The following is an 18,616-nucleotide window of genomic DNA, read 5'->3' as shown; positions in this document are numbered from 1 at the left end:
ACCGACCGGCGGCAGGACCTACAGGCCGAACCATGCGCAGGACAAACCGACATGCAGATCGGCGGGCCGGACCATGCGCCGGAAAAACCGGTAGGCTACCGCCCCGCAGCCGAAAAAACCACGCAGTATAGGCATCCGGTGGTCACCGGTGTCGAGCCCCGCGTCCGGCTGGTCAGACCGGGGTAGACCTGCCCCGCCGGTTTGGCCGCCCAAAAACCTCTCAAACGCAGTTCCCAAATTTCTATTAAGATGAAACCAATTTTGTTGAAAAAATAACAATGAATAGAACCCCAATATTTTTAGATAATTTTAGATAGGGAGACTCCTAACGTTTTAAGAAACGGTAAAGACGTCCAAACTCGAAAATGCAACAGAAGATGCATACGGATTCCTTTTTCGGTGAACTTGGACTTGTTGAAAAGTTAGCAACAAGCTCAAGAACCTCACAAAGAAAAACACTAACAAGTAATAAGAATGTAGGGATGCAAATTATGCAAAGGATTGAGCTCCCTAAGATGATGCAATCAAGTTACCCAACCGAAAGCCCCTCTTGATAGTGCGTCTATCTATCTATAACCCGGTCTCCCAACAACAACCTTGAGACCAGTAAAAGGAAAACCTTTGTCTTGCGAATCCTGCTTGATCTTGATGACAACGCTTTAAGCTCCATCCATTTGATTGCATGCTCTAAACCATAGTCGTCCATAGCTTAACCTATGAGACTATCATGACACCGGCTTAAGTAGAACCATATCTTGAATTCTTCTCTTTAAACCAAACACTCAAGATCATGATGCCAATACCCAAGGTATATCTGTAGTTTTATGGCAACCACACTTGAATCTAACACATGCATTATAAGAAATACCTAGGGAGTATTCTTACATATACACTAAATGTAAATATTAGTCCATAAGAATTATCATTAATTACCAAAAATACACTTAGGGGAAATGTATCCTTACACCTACGACCAACTTATAAGGGATGGTGGCCATCCTCCTATTGAATATGTTTTTTTTAGGATGGAAAGGGCTCTCTCCTTGTAATTATGTGTTCAGATGAACCTAAACGTCTAAATCGTAAGCTGGGTGTGGGGGACGAACCTAGAATGCTATAAAGTTGTAAGTTTGTTTTCTTGAAGTGTACAAAAGGTTATGCATACATTGTTTGCAGCTGAAGATGCCATTCTTGGTATGCTTTACTTTTAACTTTTAACAATAATTCTGCACTAGCAACAAATAGTAATGGCGATAGAAGATCACCTTCACAAACTCCTCCCTTGCAATGGAACGATTTTGCAGGAAGTCCATTTATCAGTATAGATGAATGGCCAAAGTGTAATATGTGTTTAGTCCAGTTTAGCCAAGTGTCATCAAAGCACATATGAGAAAGACTTTTCAAAATTGTATCATGCTCCATCATGTCAAAGGCCTTTTCAAAATCTAGTTTTGAAATGATAGTATCTCTCTTTGATGGTTCACTACGATGAGTGAACTCAAATGCCGAAGCAAAACATTAATGTATAGTTGTATGTTTTATAACCCATATTGATTTGGATGAATTAACTTTCGGATCCACTCTTGAAGTCTATATGCAAGAAGGTTAGTGAGAAGCTTCAAACATGACTTTAGCAATAAAATAAGTCCTTAGTCATTTATCGCTTGAAGGAGATGCCTTTATTTGGATCAAGGTAATAAGAGAGTTGTTAATGTTGTCCGGAAATACCCTCCTTCAGATTAGGCTCGTAATAATTTATAGAAATTAAGTGCAACAATTTGCCAACATGTTTTAATTAAGGAAACATCCATCGAAACCATATGGTCTTGGAGCCTTATCAATTGGATTTTTCCTTACTAAATTATCATTTTCCTATTTGGAGAATGGTGAAGATATGCTAGATAAACCTGGCAGAGGAGTGAAGAGGGGGGCAAGATCAAATTTCAGTTCGTGAGCATCCGAAATTCCAAGCCTTAGATTGTAAGCTTGAAATAATTTGTGTGCCTTTCCATCATGATCTTCAGCAATGTTTGCATCTGCTTTAGTAATAGAGGCAACATAATTCCTTCTACGTCTTTCGGTTGCAACCAACCCTGTGATTTTTTTTTTGTATTTGCACCACCATATTTTATCCATCTCCCGTGCATCTCTTTTTCTAATACTGCTGCTTGTAAGATTGCAATCTAGAAATATGAGCTTTAAGAAATTTTCTAAAATACCATTCATGTGTGGTAAGAGTTCTCAATTGTTCCAAAGAATCAATTTGAGAAAGTACATCTAGCAATTTTCAATTAACATAGATAATTTGGAGGTCGATTTAATCCATCTTTTAAGAGCCCTCTCACATTTTATAGCTTGGCATTCAAAGCCGGTGTGGGATTAGAGTTTCTTGCTTGTATTTGCCAATCAACTTTGACAGTTTCCATGAAACCAGGATGCTGAATCCAAAACTTTCCAAATCTAAACAGCTTCTCGATATTTTAGTTTGAATTAATATGTAGCAAGGTACATGATCTGAGACATGCCTAGACAAAGCTTGGTATGTAGTGTTCGGAAAAGAAGATGTCGCATTCTTTGAAGTGAGAAACCAATCAAGACGCTCAAGCAGTGGGTCTACTTGGATATTACTCTAGATGTAGCTAGCACCCTTTGAAAGAAAATCCACCAAATTTTGAGGTCTGATGATGTTGTTGAATGTGAACATGTTCTCACTATTACCAACCAGTTCACCTCTAAGTTTGTTTAGAAAGTTGGTGATACGTCTCCAACGTATCTATAATTTCTTATGTTCCATGCTAGTTTTATGACAATACCTACATGTTTTGTTCACACTTTATATCGTTTTGATGCATTTTCCGGAACTAACCTATTGACGAGATGCCGAAGTGCCAGTTCCTATTTTCTGCTGGTTTTGGTTTCAGAAATCCTAGAAAGGAAATATTCTCGGAATCGGACGAAATCAACGCCCAGAACCTTATTTTTCCCGGAAGCTTCCAGAGAGCCAGAGTGGGACCAGAGGGGAGCCCTGGGGGCCCCACACATGGTGGCGGCGCGGCCTAGGGGGGCGCCCCCTACTGTGAGGGGGCCCCGTGGCCCTTCCGACTCCGCCTCTTCGCCTATTTAAGCCGTCCTGACCTAAATCTTCGACACGGATTGACGAAACACCAGAAAACCTTCCAGAGCCGCCGCCATCGCGAAACTCCAATTCGGGGGACAGAAGTCTCTGTTCCGGCACGCCGCCGGGACGGGAAGTGCCCCCGGAAGGCATCTCCATCGACATCACCGCCATCTTCATCGCCGCTGCTGTCTCCTATGATGAGGAGGGAGTAGTTCTCCCCCGGGGCTGAGGGCTCTACCGGTAGCTATGTGGTTAATCTCTCTCTCATGTACCCCAATACAATGATCTCAGGAATTGCCTTGCATGATTGAGATCCATATGATGAGCTTTGTATCACTATTAATCTATGTGCTACTCTAGTGATGTTATTAAAGTAGTCTATTCCTCCTTCATGATGTAATGGTGACAGTGTGTGCATCGTGTAGTTCTTGGCGTAGGTTATGATTGTAATCTCTTGTAGATTATGGAGTTAACTATATCTACGATAGTATTGATGTGATCTATTCCCCCTTTCATAGTGTAATGGTGACAGTGTGTATGCTATGTTAGTACTCGGTTTAAATTGCAAAGATCTATTATGCTCTAAAGGTTACTTAAACATGAATGCCGAATGTCGTGGCGCTTGTTAACTCCGGCTTGAGGGAGCTCTTGTAGCCCTACACAATGAATGGTGTTTGTTATCAAACAAGAGTATATGTAGCACAAGTGAGGAGAAGTTATTTATTTATTATGTGATCAATGTTGAGAGTGTCCATGATGACCCACAAGTATAGGGGGTGTATCGTAGTATCTTCGATAAGGAAGAATGTCGATCCCAACGAGGAGCAGAAGGTGTTGACAAGTAGTTTCGATGAAGGATTCACTGTAAATGCTCACAGACAAGTATTCGGGGGGTTTTGATGTAATAGATGAATAAAGTACGAGTAAGTAAAGTGCGAGAGAAATAAGTGCAGCGAGTGGCCCAATCCTTTTTAGCACAAAGGACAAGCCGGTTTGTTTACTTATAATGACCAAACGTTCTTGAGGACACACGGGAATTTAGTCTAGTGCTTTCGCTTCATGTAGCTAAATAATCTTCATTGTTTTGATAAGTGTTGTGTGGGTGAACCTATGCTAATGTACCGCCCTTCCTAGGACTAATACATACTTGTGATTATACCCCTTGCAAGCATCCGCAACTACAAGAAAGTAATTAAGATAAATCTAACCACAGCCTTAAACTCTGAGATCCTGCGATCCCTCCTGCATTGATATACTAACGGGGGTTCAGGTTTCTGTCATTCCGGCAACCCCGCAATTAGCAAACGAATACAAGATGTATTTCCCTAGGCCCATAAATGGTGAAGTATCATGTAGTCGACGTTCACATGACACCACTAGAAGAATAACACCACAACTTAAATATCATAACATTGAATATTACTCAACCATAATTCACTACTAACATTTAGACTTCACCCATGTCCTCAAGAACTAAACGAACTACTCACAAGACATCATATGGAACATGATCAGAGGTGATATGATGATGAATAACAATCTGAACATATACCTTGGTTCAAAGGTTTCACTCAATAGCATTAATAACAAGTAGAAATCAATACCGGGAGAGTTTCCCCTATCAAACAATCAAGATCTACCCCAAATCGTTACGGCGATGACGATGTGCAGCGGTGGAGATGGCGGTGAGGATGATGAAGATGATGGTGATGGTGATGGAGATGATGTCCAGCTTGATGACGGTGACGATGGCGTCGATTTCCCCCTCCGGGAGGGAATTTCCCCGGCGGATTCCTGCCCGCCGGAGAGCTCTTTTCTCTCTGGTGTTCTCCGCCCCGCAGAGGCGGCTGTAACCCTTCGTGAGGTTTCCTCTGTGGCTTAGGTTTTCGGGACGAAGGGTTTCGCGAAGAAAAGGAGGCGAAAGGGGCTGTGGGGCCCCCACACCACATGGTGGCGCGGCCAGGCCATGGGCCGCGCCGGCCTGTGGTCTGGCCCCACCTTGTGTCCTCTCAGCTCCCCCTTCTGGCTTCCTTCGTCATCTGGAAAAATAGGATTTTTGGTAAAATTCCCTTCCACAGTTGATCTTCCGAAATATTGCATCCTGGCGGTGCTTTTTCCAACAGAATCCTGGCTCCGGTGCGCAATCTCCAAATAATCATGAAACATGCAAAATAGATGAAATAACATAAGTATTGTGTCCCAATATGAAATATATCAATGAATAACAGCAAATTATGATATAAAATAGTGATGCAAAATGGACGTATCAACTCCCCCCAAGCTTAGACTTCGCTTGTCCCCAAGCGAAACTGAGCTCAGTAAACAAGACCACATGTTTATGGAGTGAAGAGTCGATCAATAAAATACGGACAAGAAGCATCATATTCATTCACACAAGACATAATAGTAAACAACTTCCTCATATAACTCAACTTGAAACAAGTATAAGGTAATCACAAATAGAGATGCATAAGAAATCATAATTGGTGATGGCAAACTTTTGTTCTTGGTCAAAGAACAGTTAACAGATTATATTTATCTATTGAGCAGCGCTCTCATATTAAAGCTTATGTGGCTCATCTTGCATACTCAATCATAATGATCATGGATAACTTTCAAAGCTATATTCATTCAGGTAAAACTTGTACTAAACAAGAAAGAATAAAAGACATGATGAAGCAAATCACAATATAATAGTTCGATCACAACAACTCAAATGCTTGCTTGAGATGGAGGGAAATAGGTTTACTGACTCAACATAAAGTAAAAGACAGGCCCTTCGCAGAGGGAAGCAGGGATTAAATCATGTGCTAGAGCTTTTTCAGTTTTGAAATCATATAGAGATGATAAAAGTAACATTTTGAGAGGTGTTTGTTGTTGTCAACGACTGGTAGCGGGTACTCTAACCCCCTTGCCAGGCAAACTCTCAAAGAGCGGCTCCCATTTATTTTGTATGGCACTCCTTCCAACCTTTCTTTCACAAACCATGGCTAACCGAATCCTCGGGTGCCTGCCTACAATCTCATACCATGAAGGAGTGCCTTTTTATTTTATTTTTATTATGATGACACTCCTCCCCACCTTTGCTTTCTCAAGCCATGGCTAACCGAATCCTTCGGGTGCCGACCAACAATCACATACCATGGAGGAGTGTCTATTTTTGTTAATTAATTTGGGACTGGGAATCCCATTGCCAGCTCTTTTTGCAAAGTTATTGGATAAGTGGATGAAGCCACTAGTCCATTGGTGAAAGTTGCCCAACAAGATTGAAAGATAAAACACCACATACTTCCTCATGAGCTATAAAACATTGACACAAATAAGGAGTAATAAAGTTTTGAATTGTTTAAAGGTAGCACATGAAGTATTTACTTGGAATGGCAGAAAATACCATGTAGTAGGTAGGTATGGTGGACACAAATGGCATAGGTTTGGGTTAAGGTTCGGATGCACGAGAAGTATTCCTTCTCAGTACAAGTCTTTGGCTAGCAAGGTTAAATAGCAAGCATAAGAGTTGAGGGAAACAAACAAATATACATGTGATAGAAACAATCATGCATCTTACTTGTAAGCACAAATAGTTTTAACTTCAGAATACTAAGCTAAGAACTGATAAGAAAGATAATAACATCTTCTACATGTATTTTCTCTATGCTTCTTGAATTCAAAGTGTTGTTGCTATTGACCATTGCTAAGTTTGCCAAAACCAAATAGATTTACTCAATGCTCCCAAAGTGGTACCAATACTAAAATCAAGATCAGTCATATAGTAGAAATTGCAAACTAAAATAAGGTGTGCAATATGTAAATGATAAGACTTCTCATTAATATTCCATAACGATAACTCACACCAAGGGATACATAGACAAACTAAAGGAGAGATACTTCCACACTGCAACCCATCTTATACGATAACTTCCCTACTCATGATATGACACTACTTGATAATAAAAGTAAAAGGTAGTGATAATGTGATACCGCGGCACTCCCCCAAGCTTGGAACAAACCAAGGGGATGCCAATACCGATGATGAATTACTCCTTTGGCGATGATGGTGAATCCTTGCCATCATCAGACTTCCAAGGAAGAGGCTCTCCATCAACAAAAGACATCTTGGTCTCCGGAAACCTGAAACTAGCAGCATGACTTATACGCTTAAACCTGTTTTCATACTCACAGTTTTGATTGTGAACATCATAGAGTTGAGCTTGGAGTTTGTTGATGGTGTCGTGAAGTGAGAAGATATCGTCCCACAACTTTGCAGTCTCCTTCTTGTGTCCATCAATGAGTTCAGACACAATCTTGTGGAAGATGTCCACTTCACGCTCAGCCATCTTCTTGTAGTTGAAGACCTCTTGTTCCAGTTTCTCCATCCTGTCTTCCAAGCTCCCTTCTCCCTTAGGACCCTGGACATCTTTGATCTGCAACTCTCCTTCTACGAGCAGCAATTCTTTGGGGTGCATCTTCAGCTCGTTCATGTACGGGTTGACGACATCCTCAAAGAAGCTGTCCTTCTGAGTTCCCGACGAAGACATGGTGGATCTAGATCCGAAACAGATCCTGGCAGAAAACAGCTCGAAACAAAACACGTCGAGAAAACGATATACGGACCTCCAGGGGTCCGGGGGATTATATAATAAAAAATTTCAGAACAAACGGAAAGTACCAGGTCGAATCAGAGTCGGAAAGGGGCGACGAGGTGGTGCCCTCATAGGTCGGCGCGGCCAGGCTGGGGCCCGCGCCGGCCTATGGTGGCACGCCCTCGTGCGTCTCCTCCACTCCGTTTCGATCTCGTAATTTTTCATATTTTCCAGAAACAGTGAAAATATTGTTCGGAAAGTAAATTGCGAACTTCTCGTTACCAATACTGTTACCTATTCAAAGTCGAGTTCTGGCGGACTGTCAATTTGTCCTTTGATGAAAGCTTCCGGTGTTTCCACTTGAATAATATCAACATCAACATTATAAGAATCACCCGAGATATAATGCTTGAGTCTTTGTCCATTCACCACTTGCGTAGCATTGCCTTGGAGAGAGCTAATTTTAATTGCTCCTGAACGATACACCTCCTCGACAACATACGGTCCTTCCCATTTTGAGAGTAATTTCCCTGCAAAAAGTCTAAGATGAGACCGATACAATAGGACTTTGTCCCCAACATTAAATTCTCTTTTGATAATTCTTCTATCATGCCATTTCTTAACTTTCTCTTTAAAGAGTTTAGCATTTTCATAAACTTCACTTCTACATTCATCTAGTGAACTTAGTTGCAACAACCTTTTATTACCGGCTAGTTTAGGATCTTTATTTAGTTCTCTAACAGCCCAATACGCTTTGTGCTCTAATTCTAAAGGTAAATGACAAGCTTTTCCATAAACCATTTTATAAGGTGACATTCCCATGGGGTTTTTATAAGCAGTTCTATAAGCCCATAGTGCATCCTTCAATTTACTAGCCCAATTCTTTCTAGATTTATTAACGGTCTTTCCCAAAATAGATTTAATTTCTCTATTTGATAATTCTACTTGACCACTAGTTTGAGGATGGTAAGCGGAAGCAATTCTATGATTAATTCCATACCTAGCGAGAGTTTTTCTAAAACCTCCATGAATAAAATGAGAACCTCCATCAGTCATAATATATCTAGGAACTCCAAAACTAGGAAAAATAATATCTAAAAGCATTTTTAAAGAGGTCTCACCATCAGCACTTTTTGTAGGTATGGCTTCCACCCATTTAGTAACATAATCAACAGCAACAAGTATATGAGTGTTACCTTCTGAAGAGGGAAAAGGTTCCATAAAGTCGAATCCCCAACAATCGAATGGTTCAATAACAAGAGTATAATTCATAGGCATTTCATTGCGTCTGGAGATATTACCAACCCTTTGACATTCATCACAAGATAAAATAAACTTCCTTGCATCTTTGAAGAGAGTTGGCCAATAAAAACCTGATTGTAGAACCTTTTGTGCGGTTCTTTCTCTGGCGTGATGTCCTCCATAAACACTACCATGACATTTACTCAATATCTCTTGTTGTTCATGTTCAGGAACACATCTTCGCATAATACCATCCACTCCTTCTTTATATAAGTGTGGGTCATCCCAAAAATAATGCCTCAAGTCATAAAAGAATTTCCTCCTTTGCTGAGCTGAAAAGGTTGGAGGCAAGTACTTGGAAATAATAAAGTTAGCATAATCAGCATACCAAGGGCTATCTCGCGAGCTCACCTTTATTACAGCCAATTGTTCATTTGGAAAACTATCATTAACAGGAACAGGATCATAAGCAATATTTTCCAATCTAGACAAATTATCAGCAACAGGATTATCAGCACCTTTCCTATCTACAATATGTAAATCAAATTCTTGCAAAAGAAGTACCCATCTAATAAGCCTCGGCTTAGCATCTTTCTTTGTCATAAGGTATCTAATTGCAGCATGATCAGTATGAATTGTAACTTTTGAATCAACAATATAAGATCTAAATTTATCACAAGCAAAGACTACAGCTAATAATTCTTTTTCAGTTGTAGCATAATTTCTTTGAGCAGCATCAAGAGTCTTGCTAGCATAATGAATAACATTTAATTTTTTATCTATTCGCTGTCCAAGAACAGCGCCTACAGCAAAATCACTAGCATCACACATAATTTCAAATGGTAAGTTCCAATCAGGAGGTTCAACTATAGGAGCAGTTGTTAAGGCTTTCTTTAGAGTTTCAAAAGCTTCCTTACAATCATCATCAAAAACAAAAAGGTACATCTTTTTGAAGAAGATTAGTAAGAGGCTTTGAAATCTTGGAGAAATCTTTAATAAATCTCCTATAAAACCCAGCATGACCAAGAACACTACGAATACCTTTAACATCCCTCGGATAGGGCATCTTCTCAATTGCTTCAACTTTAGCTCTATCAACTTCAATACCTCTTTCAGAAATTTTATGTCCCAATACAATTCCTTCATTAACCATAAAGTGGCATTTCTCCCAATTAAGAACAAGGTTAGTTTCTTCACATCTCTGCAAAACTTTATTGAGGTTTCGCAAGCAATTATCGAAAGAATTACCATAAACAGAAAAATCATCCATGAATACCTCTACAATACTTTCGCAAAAACCATGAAAAATAGCTGACATGCATCTTTGAAAAGTAGCAGGAGCATTACACAAACCAAAAGGCATACGCCTATAAGCATAAGTTCCATAGGGACAAGTGAAAGTGGTTTTCTCTTGATCTTTAGCTTTAACAACAATTTGTGAAAACCCAGAATAACCATCAAGAAAGCAAAAATGAGTATTTTTAGACAATCTTTCTAGCATTTGATCAATAAATGGCAAAGGGTAATGATCTTTCTTAGTAACCTTATTAACTTTTCGAAAATCAATGCACATTCTATACCCTACAACTACTCTTTGGGGAATGAGCTCATCATTATCATTAGGCACAACAGTCATTCCTCCTTTCTTAGGAACACAATGCACAGGACTAACCCATCTACTATCAGCAATAGGATATATAATACCAGCTTCAAGAAGTCGTAATACCTCGTTTCTTACCACATCCTTCATCTTCGGAATTAGACGACGCTGAGGTTCAACAACAGGCTTCGCATCATCTTCCATATTAATGGCGTGTTGGCAAATAGAGGGAGAAATCCCCTTCAAGTCATCAAGAGTATAGCCAATAGCTCCTCGGTGTTTCTTCAATATTTGCAATAATCTTTCTTCTTCGAACTCTGTAAGTTTAGAACTAATAATAACAGGATATATTTTCTTATCATCAATATGAGCATATTTAAGATTATCAGGTAAAGGCTTTAAATCAAAAACAGGATCTTCCTTTGGTGGCGGTGTTGTACCCAAATCTTCCACCGGTAAATCATGCTTGAGAATAGGTTGACGAAGAAATATCTCCTCAAGCTCATCTCTTTCTTTCCTGAAAACTTCACTCTCGCTATTCTCCAAATGTTGCTGCAAAGGATTATTAGGAACAAGAACAATAGATGCACACTGCTCCATTTTAAAATCATTACTAGGCAAGTCAGCTTTATAAGGAGTTTTGGTAAATTTAGAAAAGTTAAATTCATAAGGTTCACCAGCAAATTTAGTCAAAATTTTCTCTTTCTTACAATCTATAATAGCTCCACAAGTATTTAGAAAAGGTCTACCAAAAATGATAGGACAATAATCACTAGCAGCAGAACCAAGTACCAAAAAGTCAGCAGGATATTTAATCTTACCACATAGAACTTCCACATCTCGAACAATACCAATTGGAGAAATAGTTTCTCTATTAGCCAGCTGAATAACCACATCAATATCTTCAAGTTCACAAGAACCAATTTCATGCATAATCTCCGTGTAAAGCTCATAAGGAATAGCACTAACGCTTGCACCAGTATCACATAAACCATAATAGCAATGATCACCAATTCTAACAGATAGCATAGGAACACTAACTTGTTTGGATTTATTAGGATGTGAAACAATATTAGAAGCATCTTCACAGAAAATAATATGACCATCCTCTATGTTTTCAGTCACAAGATCTTTAACTATTGCAACAGCAGGTTCAACTTTTATTTGTTCTTCAGGTTCTATAGGTTTCTTTTCACTTTTATGAACCGCACTATTTATGACAGAGTACTCCTTCATTTTAGCAGGAAAAGGAGTTTTTTCAATATAAGCTTCAGGAATAACACGATCAGCAGTTTCAACTACAACACATTTATTAATAGATGAATCAATTTTATCCTTATACGGTTCATGATACTTATCAAAATTCTTCTTAGGCAATTCATAATGAGAAGCAAAAGCTTTATAAAGATTTGCAGCAACTTGAGAATCAAGACCATATGTAGCACTCATATTACGAAATTTATCAGTATCCATAAAAGCTTCAATGCATTTATAATCATAAATTATACCTGATTCTCTATCCTTGTCGTTCTCCCATCCTTCAGTATTTTCTTGGATCCGATCAAGAAGGTCCCTTTTAAACTCTTCTTTGTTGCGTGTAAATGATCCAGAACAAGAAGTATCCAGCAAGGTCTTGTCTTGAAAAGAAAGTCTTGCATAGAAATTATCAATAATAACATTACCAGGAAGCTCATGAATGGGGCATTTGAGCATTAAAGACTTCAATCTCCCCCAAGCTTGGGCAATACTTTCTCCATCATGAGGCCAAAAATTATATATGCGATTCCGATCTTTGTGAATCTCACTCGGAGGATAGAACTTAGAATAAAACCGGGGAACAATATCATCCCATTCAAGAGAATCCCCATTATCCAGTAATTTATACCAATGCGCCGCTTTACCAGACAGCGATAAAGAGAATAGTTTCTTCCTCACTTCATTCATAGCAATACCTGCACATTTGAATAACCCGCATAATTCATGCAAAAACAGTAAATGATCACCAGGATGGACAGTTCCATCCCCTTCATAGCGGTTATCCATAACACGTTCAATAATTTTCATAGGTATTTTATATGGTATCTCTTCCTCACCTGGCGCCTCATCCACTACCGTTGCAGTAGTAGTAGATTTCCCAAATAGAAATCAAAGAGAAGATCTCTCCATAATGACTTATAGCAGCAGGCAGAAATAAAATCAGCACAACAGTAAAGGTTTTCCTTACCAATTCCACTTACCAATAGCGCTTCACTCCCCGGCAACGGCGCCAGAAAATAGTCTTGATGACCCACAAGTATAGGGGGTGTATCGTAGTATCTTCGATAAGTAAGAATGTCGATCCCAACGAGGAGCAGAAGGTGTTGACAAGTAGTTTCGATGAAGGATTCACTGTAAATGCTCACAGACAAGTATTTGGGGGGTTTTGATGTAACAGATGAATAAAGTACGAGTAAGTAAAGTGCGAGAGAAATAAGTGCAGCGAGTGGCCCAATCCTTTTTAGCACAAAGGACAAGCCGGTTTGTTTACTTATAATGACCAAACGTTCTTGAGGACACACGGGAATTTAGTCTAGTGCTTTCGCTTCATGTAGCTAAATAATCTTCATTGTTTTGATAAGTGTTGTGTGGGTGAACCTATGCTAATGTACCGCCCTTCCTAGGACTAATACATACTTGTGATTATACCCCTTGCAAGCATCCGCAACTACAAGAAAGTAATTAAGATAAATCTAACCACAGCCTTAAACTCTGAGATCCTGCGATCCCTCCTGCATTGATATACTAACGGGGTTCTGTGTTTCTCACTCCGGCAACCCCGCAATTAGCAAACGAATACAAGATGTATTCCCCTAGGCCCATAAATGGTGAAGTATCATGTAGTCGACGTTCACATGACACCACTAGAAGAATAACACCACAACTTAAATATCATAACATTGAATATTACTCAACCATAATTCACTACTAACATTTAGACTTCACCCATGTCCTCAAGAACTAAACGAACTACTCACAAGACATCATATGGAACATGATCAGAGGTTATATGATGATGAATAACAATCTGAACATACACCTTGGTTCAAAGGTTTCACTCAATAGCATTAATAACAAGTAGAAATCAATACCGGGAGAGTTTCCCCTATCAAACAATCAAGATCTACCCCAAATCGTTACGGCGATGACGATGTGCAGCGGTGGAGATGGCGGTGAGGATGATGAAGATGATGGTGATGGTGATGGAGATGATGTCCAGCTTGATGACGGTGACGATGGCGTCGATTTCCCCCTCCGGGAGGGAATTTCCCCGGCGGATTCCTGCCCGCCGGAGAGCTCTTTTCTCTCTGGTGTTCTCCGCCCCGCAGAGGCGGCTATAACCCTTCGTGAGGTTTCCTCTGTGGCTTAGGTTTTCGGGACGAAGGGTTTCGCGAAGAAAAGGAGGCGAAAGGGGCTGTGGGGCCCCCACACCACATGGTGGCGCGGCCAGGCCATGGGCCGCGCCGGCCTGTGGTCTGGCCCCACCTTGTGTCCTCTCAGCTCCCCCTTCTGGCTTCCTTCGTCATCTGGAAAAATAGGATTTTTGGTAAAATTCCCTTCCACAGTTGATCTTCCGAAATATTGCATCCTGGCGGTGCTTTTTCCAACGTAATCCACGGCTCCGGTGCGCAATCTCCAAATAATCATGAAACATGCAAAATAGATGAAATAACATAAGTATTGTGTCCCAATATGAAATATATCAATGAATAACAGCAAATTATGATATAAAATAGTGATGCAAAATGGACGTATCAGTCCACTAGTGAAAGTAGGATCCCTAGGCCTTGTTTCCAATACTGCAAACACCGCTTACTTGCTGTTCTACTGCATGTTTACTTGCTGCAATATTTACTTCATATCGCAATTACCATCTACCACCATCTATACCACCTGCGTTTTAAATATCTCTTCGCCGAACTAGTGCACCTATACATCTGACAAGTGTATTGGGTGTGTTGGGGACACAAGAGACTTCTTGTATCGTAATTGCAGGGTTGCTTGAGAGGAATATCTCTGACCTCTACCTCCCTGAGTTCGATAAACCTTGGGTGATTCACTTAAGGGAAACTTGCTGCTGTTCTACAAACCTCTGCTCTTGGAGGCCCAACACTGTCTACAAGAATAGAAGCACACGTAGACATCAAGCTATTTTCTGGCGCCGTTGCCAGGGAGGTAAGGTAAAAGGTATTCACATCCTCCGACTAATAAGCTATTTCCTAGCACTGTTGCCGGTGTGTGAGTGCTCGAAGCTATTTCCTTAATTTAGATCCTGCAATTGCATCTTTTTGTTTCTTGTTTTTATTTTCACTAGTTAGGCATAATGGAAAACAACAAAAAAATTGGTGAGCTTTTTAATCTCTTTTCTGAGTTAGAATTGTTTGATGCGAAAATTAAAAAATCTATGGAACCTTATTTGCATGATAGTAGCAACGTTATTAGTATGAATGCAATTACTGCTAATGCTATGGAAAAGTCTAAGCTTGGGGGAGCTAGTTTTTGTGATCTTTTTAGCTTCCCATCTTTAGGGGAGAAAATTTGCTCTGATAATGCTTTATCTCCCATATGCGATAACTCTAATAATGCTTGTGATATTTAAAATCCACCTACTGAAAGTATTCCCTTCAAGATACCCATGAAAATTATTGAACTTGTTGTGGATAACCGCTATGAAGGGGATGGAACTGTTCATCCTGGAGATCATTTACTATTTTTACATGAATTATGCGGGTTATTCAAGTGTGCAGGTATCTCTATGGATGAAGTGAAGAAGAAATTATTCTCTATGTCGTTGTCTGGTAAAGCGGCGCATTGGTATAAATTGCTGAAGAATGGGGATTCTCTTGATTGGAAGGATATTGTGCGTCTATTTTATTCTAAATTCTATCCTCCAAGCGAAATTCACAAAGACCGAAATCGCATATACAATTTCTGGCCTCGTGATGGAGAGAGTATTGCCCAAGCATGGGAAGATTGAAGTCTTTAATGCTCAAATGCCCCATTCATGAGCTTCCTGGTAATATCATCATTGATAATCTCTATGCAAGACTTTCTTTTCAAGATAAAACCTTGTTGGATACTACTTGTTCTGGATCATTCACGCGCAACAAAGAAGATTTTAAAAGGTACCTTCTTGATCGGATTGAGGAGAACGCTGAAGATTGGGAGAACGACAAAGGTAGAGAGTCAGGTATAAATTATGGTTATGAATGCATTGAAACTTTTATGGATACTGATAAAATTCGAAATATGAGTGCTACTTATGGTCTTGACTCTCAAGTTGTTGCAAATCTTTATAAAGCTTTTGCTTCTCATTTTGAATTGCCTAGGAAGAATTTTGATAAGTATCATGAACCTTTTAAAGACACTTGCATGAAGGATGAAACTGTTATTAATGATTGCAATGAACATGTTCAAACTTCTGAAAATGCTATTTCCTATAAGCATGTTAATTTTTGTGGAATGCATAGACCTTGTGGAATTAATCAAATCGAAGATGAATATTGTATCCATCATAGGAATGAAAAAACTAGAAAATGGTCCAGGGCTCTAGATGATCTTGGTAAAAAAGTTTGTGCCCTCTATCCTTTTATTTGTGAACTTTGCCATAAAGTGGGTCATTTTAATTTTCAATGCTCCTCCAATGATAATTCAAACCTTATGAGTGCTGCAAATTTGTATTGTGATGATGAAATCACTCCTAATCAGCATGATGAACTTACTTTATTATTGGTGTGTGAAGAGTTATCAAGAAAAATCTCTTTGTTACATATGAGTGATCTTGATATTGATGATGTCCTGCATGGGTGTCTTTCTTATTGCATTAATAATTGCCATACAAATACTTACATACAAAATATTTTAGAAGATGACACTTTGCCAAAATATGATAGGACCGCTGTGTGTTTCAAACTTATTAATTAAAAGGAGGAATCCTCCCAAGTTTCTTCTATTGTTTCTGAAAATAAAGCAGGTTATGTGGAGAAGCCTCTCATCAAGCCTCTCCCTCCTAAAGGAGGGAACGAGAAGAAGAAGAAGGGAACGAAGAAGAAGAAGAAGAAGGGGAATAAAAAGAAAGAGGTAACAGCATATCCCCGCGTGTATGAGATAACGATAGGTAACCGTAAGTATGTTGCTCCTGATGATTATTATGATAATGAATCTGAGTACAATGATCTTCCTATGCCCTTTACCTACATTAGTGATCATGATTTGAAAGAGCACACTACTTTTGATATTGCAAATCTCTGGGAAACTAATTCTGAAAATGATAATGTTAATAATTGCCATAGTATCAGTACTATCCATGCTTCCTCCCATAATGATATAGAAAGCTCTAAGCTTGAGGATGAGGTGTTTGAAAATCCTTTTGCTACTGATCATTATATGTTTGATACATCTCCTTCTAGTAACAATGATGGTATGGTCACAGATGAACATACTGTGAAAGATAACTATTCTATTTCTTATGATGACACTGTGCCTCCAATCTTTGATGATTATTATAAAGAATGCTATGATATAGGTTATAACTATCCTTATGAAACTTGTCATAGTTATGATTGGATTGCCAAAAACAATTCCCTTAGTATGCAACTTGTTTACCATGTTCAAATTCTTGATAATGATCTTGCTCCAATTACTATTAATGAGAAGAATTCTTCTTATACCAAAATTAATGATACTTTTATGCATATGAACCATGAAAAGAATGTTTTAAGTGATGGTTATATTGTGGATTTCATCAATGATGCTACTGAAAGTTATTATGAGAGAGGGAAACATGGTTATATGCATCTTAATAATATTAAGTTTCCCCTCTTTATGTTGAGAATCTTGAAGTTACTCGTGTTTTATCTTCCTATGCTTGTCACTTTGTTCTTCATGAATTCATTTGTGTACAAGATTCCTTTTCATAGGAAGTGGGTTAGACTTAAATGTGTTTTGAATTTGCTTCTTGATGCTCTCTTTTGCTTCAACTATTATTTCTTGCAAGAGCATCATTAAAATTACTGAGCCCATCTTAATGGCTATAAAGAAAGCACTTCTTGGGAGATAACCCATGTCTTTATTTTACTACAGCACTTTTGTTTTATATTTGAGTCTTGGAAGTTGTTACTACTGTAGCAACCTCTCCTTATCTTTATTTTATTGCATTGTTGTGCCAAGTAAAGTCTTTGATAGTAGGGTTGATACTAGATTTGGATTACTGCGCAGAAACAGATTTCTTACTGTCACGAAATTGAGCAGCCCCGTCTGTAGATAACTCATAAAATTCTGCCAATTTACGTGCGTGATCCTCAGATATATACGCAACTTTCATTCAATTTGAGCTTTTTCATCTGAGCAAGTTAAGTGTCTCTGGAAAATTCATCTTTACGGACTGTTCTGTTTTGACAGATTCTGCCTTTTATTTCGCATTGCCTCTTTTGCTATGTTTGATGGATTTCTTTATTCCATTAACTTTCAGTAGCTTTGGGTAATGTCCAGAAGTGTTAAGAATGATTGTGTCCTTGCTGAACATGTGAATTTTTGATTATGCACTAACCCTCTAATGAGTTTGTTTTGAGTTTGGTGTGGAGAAAGTTTTCAAGGGTCAAGAGAGGAGGATGATATAATGTGATCAAGAAGAGTGAAAAGTCTAAGCTTGGGGATGCCCCCGTGGTTCATCCCTGCATATTTCAAGAAGACTCAAGCATCTAAGCTTGGGGATGCCCAAGGCATCCCCTTCTTCATCGACAACTTATCAGGTCACCTCTAGTGAAACTATATTTTTATTCCATCACATCTTATGTACTTTACTTGGAGCGTCTGTGTGCTTTTATTTTTGTTTTGTTATCTTAGTTCTCTGAATAAATTGGATCATACCTTGTGTGGGAGAGAGACACGCTCCGCTTTTTCATAAGAACACTAGTGTTCTTCGCTTTTACTTTTAATGTTCATGGCGAAGGATGAAACTGCTTCGTTCATTGCTATTTGGTTGGAAACAGAAAATGCTTCATGTAGTAATTGGTATATTGTCTTGAATAATTTGATACT

Source organism: Lolium perenne, chromosome 1 (assembly GCF_019359855.2).
Source record: "Lolium perenne isolate Kyuss_39 chromosome 1, Kyuss_2.0, whole genome shotgun sequence".
Classification (NCBI taxonomy): domain Eukaryota; kingdom Viridiplantae; phylum Streptophyta; class Magnoliopsida; order Poales; family Poaceae; genus Lolium; species Lolium perenne.
This window is presented reverse-complemented; position numbering follows the sequence as displayed.